Below are 7,729 nucleotides of genomic sequence, written 5' to 3'. Positions count from 1 at the left end.
TAAAGGGAGGCACTGCGGGAGGCCATTGAGGTGGGCACAACCCACCAGGGCGCGCTTGGGCCCCCAGGCACTCCTCTGGCACTTCTTTGGCCCACTTGGTGTCTTCTGGTCCAGGAAAAATCTCCAAAAAGTTTCGCTGCGTTTGGACTCCGTTTTGTATTGATTTTCTATGATGTAAAAAACAAGCAAAAATAGCAACTGGCAGTGGGCACTATGTCAATAGGCTAGTGCCGAAAAATGATAGAAAGTTGCTATAAAATGATTGCAAAACATCCAAGAACAATAATATAACAGTAGAATACTTTATAAATTATAGATACGTTGGAGACGTATCAATGTTATAGATCACACCCTTCAAGGTTCATCATTAAAAAACCATCACAAAATAGTGGTTTAATCAAAAAAGCATATTCTCATATAATCCAAACAACTATTGCTTAAATCTTATTAGAGTATCCATCGCATAACCCATAGGATAATGCATTACATAACTCTGAAGCAAAATAACTATTATTTCCGTTCTAAGATAAATCTTGAAGATAAAGTAAAGACATGACTTTGATGGTCTCCGAGCAGTGATCCCATCACCATTCCGACTTGTATCATGACTTCACTTCTTCTCTCCATGTGAGCTTTCTGTAGCCCCTGTATCGGTTTGCAAAATGAGAGTAGACGATCAGTATCAAGTACTCATGACATACATAAATTTACAAGTAGAATAACATTAACTTTGTATAACGATTATACCTTTACCGGAGGAACCATTGTTCTTATCCGCCAAGTACTTTTTGCAGTTACGCTTCCAATGTCCCTTCTGTTTGTAGTAGAAATATTCAGTCTCTTTATAGGCTTCGCCCTTGTTCTTCTTCTGAGACTCGGTCTTACTGGCTTTAGCATATATATTTTTTTCTTCTTGGACTTGCCTTTTTCTTGAAACTGGTGGTCTTGTTGACCATCAACACTGTCTCATTCTTCTACATTCCAGCTTCCACAGTTTTGATCATAGCAAACAACTCATTTGCACTTTTCTACATCCCATTCGTGTTGTTTCTTGATAAAGCCGTCATAAAATGGGGGAGTGAAGCAAGCACAATATATGTATCGAGTGTTGGCGAAATTCCAAATTCCAAAGAAGCCAGTCTATCAACATAGCCATCAAGCTTTACTATATGCTCACTCATTAAGGAACACTCTTTCATCTTGCATTCAATCAAGGCCTTGGTTAATTCAAAAGGTTCGGTCCTTGCCTGTTTCTTGTACAGAACTTCCAGTGACCTAATTATGAATTGGGTAGTGGATCGTTCAAAACACTTCTATAGTTCAGGATCCATGCAAGTTCACATGAGCCACTGGACTGAATCATAGTCATCAGTATGAGTATTGCAAGCAGCAATTTTTTCTGGTATTGCATCCTTTCCGGGAGCATCACCTGGGGGCTGATCCAGCACATACTCCTTAGCAATCCTGAGAAAAAATCTTAATTTCCAGATCCAATCCACATATCCCACCATTAGCAACCAACTTTTCTTTCTCTAACATAGGGGCTAAGTTGAACATATTGCGAGCCATTGATCTACAAGGATACACATAAAATTCATTTAGATATTTTCATAATTAAACCTTACACTAAGTTGTTAATTTAACAATATATAAAGTGCACTCCCACTCAAATCAATATCTCTCATAATTGATAGTGAAAGATCCAAATCTAGTTCTCAACCATTGACGTGGACATCACTTATGATGAGAATTTTGACTTGTGGGCAAACTATTGCCAATCATATCACCATAGGACTCTTGTTAATTGTTCGATGCTTTGTGCTCCGAGCTCAGAATGATTCGTCTAGAACTTCAAGACAACCAAGTGTTATCTGCCGACATGGTCTGACCAGTCCCGTCTTATACACCTCACGTCCCGTTTGTACTCACATGGACATGACGCACTCCGGAATGCTACGTGTTATAGACGGTTGCAACACTCGAAAGAACACCTTTTAACTTGATATTTACTATGAGAGATCACCCTAATAATTGACTACTATGCAATCAAAGGGTCCAAACAACAAAGGGATAAACATCTTAGGTTGTTCATAAAAGCATGATATGGTATAGCCCTGGGCGCCAGGAATCTCTGTGATCATCTTCAATCTCCCATTGAAGCGTCGTGACAGCCAATATTTCGTTGTTGTGGCAACCATTTCAAAAACATTGTCGTGGCGGCAATTTCAGATAACGTTGTCGTGGTGACTGTTTCAGAAGACGTTCTCGTGGCACCAAATTCAGAAATTCTACCGTGTCACAAGATTATAGCTCCTTGTCCAGCGCCATGTACACCTTCTCCTTGTTTGGATCCTCCGTGTACGTTTATCATCGCCACCTGTAACATGTAGTCTATCTCTACAAATTTGCATTAACGAGGCAATCTCGTGGCTCCAGCCATCATGCCGTGACATGCAGGCCACTTAACATTACAACATATAACCATCGCATACATAAACTCATTATCATGACGAAGGTTATACCACATCATATGCATACCCTACAAAAACCAAGTTAGACATCCTCTAATTAGTTTTAGCAAAATTTTAGTTATGCGATTAACCAATTTTGACAAGTAATACTAGCTACCTACGTCCACAATTTAGGCGATGAATCTTGATGCTAGATTAAGTTTCGGGGTGTGTGAAAGAAGAGACTTAATAAAAGGTCTTGTCCCCCACACTAAACTTCCTCTAATATGCGTATGCAATAGTTCACTATTCTCAACTATAGTGAATCCCAATGAACTATTAGCAGATCGTCAACAGCCAGATCTCTCTATACAGAACATTTTATATTTAATTTAAATATCAACGGGCCGTAAAATACCAAGAGGTGGAAGGAGTTATGGGCCACATAGGCCCATAAGGAAGTGGTGCGAATTAGACTAGGGGAGGAGTCCAACTCCTACCCCATGGCCTGCGCCCCAAAGGGGGACTTTACCCCTTTGGTGATTGCCGTATCCTCCTCCAACCTATATACAAGTTTTGGAGCCTCCTCTAGTTCTTCTAGTTCTTGTTCTAGTTGGTCCTAGTTGACTAATGAGAGCTAGGCTAATCCTCTTGTCCTCATAATTAGAAGTCCAGTGTGGTTCTAATCTCCTCCCTCTAATTCTCTAGCACTGATTAGCTCTCTGGACGGTGAAGCGCTACCAGATCGTGAAGGTTGCATGCTTGCAACCAAGTAGAGAGGCATGCTTTCGGTCTTTGGTTCGAGAGATCTTTCAAGGACGGTTCGAGGGACTTCAATTACGATCTACACTGACACGTTCTTCTTCAGATGCAACTTGGTGACGGTAACGATCGTGATCCCAACCCATTATGCATCTTCATATTGATCTTGGGTGATCGTAGGAGCCCAATTTTTTGTTTTCTACTATGTTTCCCAACACCTTGTCTTGAAGCTCGGCCGTCCTGTGTATAACCTTGGTGAGCTCTGCCAGGAGGTCATGGTTGGTGGGTGCAACCTTCAACTAGTCCACTAGTGCCACTGCTGTTAGGTTGCTTTGTGGTTGTGATGGATTTGTGGTCATGGCATTCCGTTCCGAAAGGTTCGTGTTGCCCTCCCAGTCTGACACTTCCTCCCTAGCCTGTTGATTCATGAGACGGATAAGCTCTAGGTGGAGGTTGTCTTGTGTGCATGCAGCGTTTTCTAGGTCATCTTGCTGGAGTTGTACGTGTCGCTTTAGTGCACATATCCTTTTGGCTTCTCGTGATAGTGTGTCGTTGCCTTGATTGGGCGTCGCAAGGCGCCTGACAGCACTGGCTATCATGCTTGGGGATGATGATGATGCTTCAGCCAGAGCGGTCGGCGGCCCCTAGAGTGAAGAATTCCTGGGGTTCAACCTCTAGGAAGTGTGTATTGGTCAGGTCGCTGGCCTGGGGTAACGGGGTGCTACGTTTGCATTAATGGCGTTGTTGTTCTCGTGGTCGACCGTCGTGTTGTGCCATTGCTTGCCTCCGCCTCTGCCTCCGTTGCCATCACCTTATGTAGTGAGATCGGTTGTGCAATGTACTCCTCGATCTCCTTTGTGGCCTCTCGCGGGGTGTTGACTTCAGCGGTGGCATGTTGTTGTTCGCCGGGTTCTTCATGGCTTGGAGGCCGGCCGTTGGTGGCTGGTGAAAGCCATAGTTTTTATGGCTTCATCACGCTCCTGTGAAGCCGTCTCGCCTTTGATGTCCTTGTGATTGGAGAGTTATAGTATATTGACTGTGTTGACGCTGCAATCTGCGATGGTTTCTGTTACGTCTCCAACGTATCTATAATTTTTTATTGTCCCATGTTGTTATATTATCAATCTTGGATGTTTTATATTTATTTTATAGCAACTTTATATCATTTTTTGGGACTAACCTATTGACATAGTGCCAGTTACTGTTTTTTGCTTGTTTTTTATTTTGCAGAATATCCATATCAAATGGAGTCCAAATGCAGCGAAATATTAGGAGATTTTTTTCTGCCCAGAAGACATGCAGGAGGCCCAATAGTTGCACCAGAGGAAGCCCGTGGGGCCCACTAGGCACCAGGGCGTGCCAGAGTCCCCTAGCGCGCCCTAGTGGGTTGTGGGGGGGCCCGGGAGTCTCCTCCACCGCCTCTCAGCTCTATAAATACCCAAATATTTCAGAAACCCTAGGGGATTCGAGAGATCAGAGTTTCCACCGCCGCAAGTTCCAGAACCACGAGATCCAATCTAGAGGACTTTTCCGGCACCTTGCCGGAGGGGTCAACGATCGCAGAGGGGTTCTTCATCATCACCCTTGCCCCTCCGATGATGCGTGAGTAGTTTACCACAGACCTATGAGTCCATAGGCAGTAGCTAGATAGCATCTTCTCTCTTTTTGATCTTCAATACAATGTTCTCCTCGATGTTCTTGGAGATCTATTTGATGTAACTCTTTTTTGTGGTGTGTTTGTTGGGATCCGATGAATATGATAAGATCTATCTATGAATATTATTTGAGTCTTTGTTGAACTCTTATATGCATGATATTTATAGCCTCGTATTTCTTCTCTGAAACTTTGGTTTGGTTTGGCCAACTAGATTGAATTCTCTTGCCATGGGAAGAGGTGCATTGTGATGGGTTTGATCTTGCGGTGCTCAATCGCAGTGACGGAAAGAGATATGACACGCATGTATCATTTCCATTAATTAAGGACAAAAAGATGGGGTCTATTCCTACATGAATAGATCTGATCTACATCATGTCATCGTTCTTATTGCATTACTCCGTTTCTTCATGAACTTAATAATACACTAGATGCATGTTGGATAGCGGTCGATGTGTGGAGTAATAGTAGTAGATGCAGAATCGTTTCGGTCTACTAATCTTGTACGTGATGCCTATATACATGATCATTGTCTTTGATATCATCATAATTATTTGCTTTTCTATCAATTTCCCAACAGTAATTTGTTTACCCATCGTGTGCTATTTTCTCGAGAGAAGCCTCTATTGAAATCCATGGGCTCCGGATCTATTTTCTATCATATTGTTTTCAGATCTATTAATCCAAAAATACCTTGCTGCACTTTTTATTTACCTATTTTATTTTGTTTTTTTGTTAGATCTATTTATTCAATCTCATATAATTTGATCTATCTCAATATCTATGTAGCGACCCGGCCTTAGACGGTCAAGTATCTATGCTTAAGTGTTATCCCTGGATCGGTATGCTCACACACACAGTACTCGAGGATTTATAACAAAGGTAAATCAATGTATAAAGTATCGTAAATACTATTACCTCAATCCATATAGCAGAAGTAACAACAAGGTTGTGGATTCCCATCAACACCAATGGCAAAGTTGAGTGTAGAAATCATAACCCTAACGTATCAGTTACTCGTCGTAAGAATCCTGCAACATGAGACGTTGCAGCCACAAAGGGTCAGTACATTGAATGTACTAGCAAATTCACACCATAGGTTAATGAAGAATGATAACTATCACTGCATGCATATATGGCTGGTGGAAAGCTCTACGGTTATAATGTTTTTGCGAAAAGCCAATTTTTCCCTACTCCAAAGGATTATATTTTATTTAACTACAAAGTTGGTTGAAAATATTGAGAAGGTTCCTCCAACTCAATCCCAAATTAACATCAATAACCCAACAAATTAGTTAAGTAACGTGATGAGATCAATATGATAATCCAAATACCAGAGACTCAAGATGTCCATAAACCGGGGACACGGCTAACCATGATTAGTTTGTACACTCTGCAGAGGTTTGCACACTTTTCCCCACAAGACTCGATCTCCTCCGTTGTATTTCTCACACTACATGGTGTTTGAGAAACGGATGACTGAGACACAGTCTTTCAGAAGCATTAACTCTCTACTCCGGGTAGACTATACCACCTACAACCCACTACCTCCTAGTCTACCTCTTCAAGAGCTTCACGCAACTTACTCAACTATGCTAGAGCCCATAATAGCTTGTGGCTGTACACGGAAATTTCTAGCATGAATAGTCTTATGATCCCTTTGAGCCTGGGTGGCATTCCATAGGGTGATCACACGGGTCCTCCGGGATCCCCTTGGGAAAACATTGGGTTCTCCAAGTGCCCCAACCAATCCACCCAGATGTGTATTAAAGTAGCCACCTTAAGTTAACCATTAAATAATAACTCTCACATCTGTCATGAATTCTCTCAAACCAATCCACGCCTACGAGCGTAGCATAGCAATATGAGCATAACGTAAAAGTAACTCCCATGGTTTGAATGCAGGGCAATAGGTTCCTACCTCATCAACTACTTCCCGATACCCACATGTTATCAATTCCTAACCATGCAATGTTTGAGGGTGAAACTAATGCATAAAAACTGGGTATGAAAGGGATATGATCAAAGTGTGAACTTGCATGTACTGTTGATGAAGATGATTCACATTCAAAACTCTTAACAGTTCTACTCATCACACTCCGGTCAATCTATCGTAGGCAAGCAATAGTAACCACACATAAGCAATTACCCAAAAGCTCGAAAAGAACAAAGAACAATTCGGAAAACATCAAAACCAAACAAATAACTCTTGCAACATAAAGCAATTTCTAATAGTACCAAAATTATGTGAGTTTGGCCTTATCAGAAAGTTTAGGTCAAGAGTTTCGATTTGCAAAAAGAATCCACTCAAACGGAGCTACTAAACTCAAGTTATGATCAAACGAAGTTTGAATTCAAATCTGATCTAATTCAAATTTTAAAATTTTCAAAAACATTTTTAAGTTGTTTTACTGGATAGAGGGGATCATAACGAAGAAGTGGGCGTTGGTTTCGTTGGATTTTGACAAACGAGTAAAAAGTTGTAGACGTTTGAAACAGAGGGACTAATTTGTAAAAGAAATACTACAAATAGATCCCTAGACGGAGAATAAAAATAAAAAGAAAAACCTAAAGAAGAACGTTCACTACGAGAAGCTAAAGAACGAAAACCGTTCGCTCCAGAACCTAAAACAGCAAATGTTCACTAATTAAATTAACCTAGAAAAATAAACCGATCTAATAAGTAAAAACCAACCTAATAAATAAAACCGGCTGGGTTAACAGTTGTGCACTGGTTCAAGGAAATAAACCAGCGGCGACGGTTTTGGGAAAGCGGAGCGGCGGCTCCAGCGAGGGCGGCGTGCTCCGGAGCGGCGGGCGGCGGCGACGCGGGCAGCGGCGAGCGGCGGCTACGGCAGCGCGG

The sequence above is a fragment of the Triticum dicoccoides genome, chromosome 7A (assembly GCF_002162155.2).
Source record: "Triticum dicoccoides isolate Atlit2015 ecotype Zavitan chromosome 7A, WEW_v2.0, whole genome shotgun sequence".
Classification (NCBI taxonomy): Eukaryota; Viridiplantae; Streptophyta; class Magnoliopsida; order Poales; family Poaceae; genus Triticum; species Triticum dicoccoides.
The sequence above is the reverse complement of the archived record's forward strand: the minus strand, read 5'-3'. Positions refer to the sequence as shown.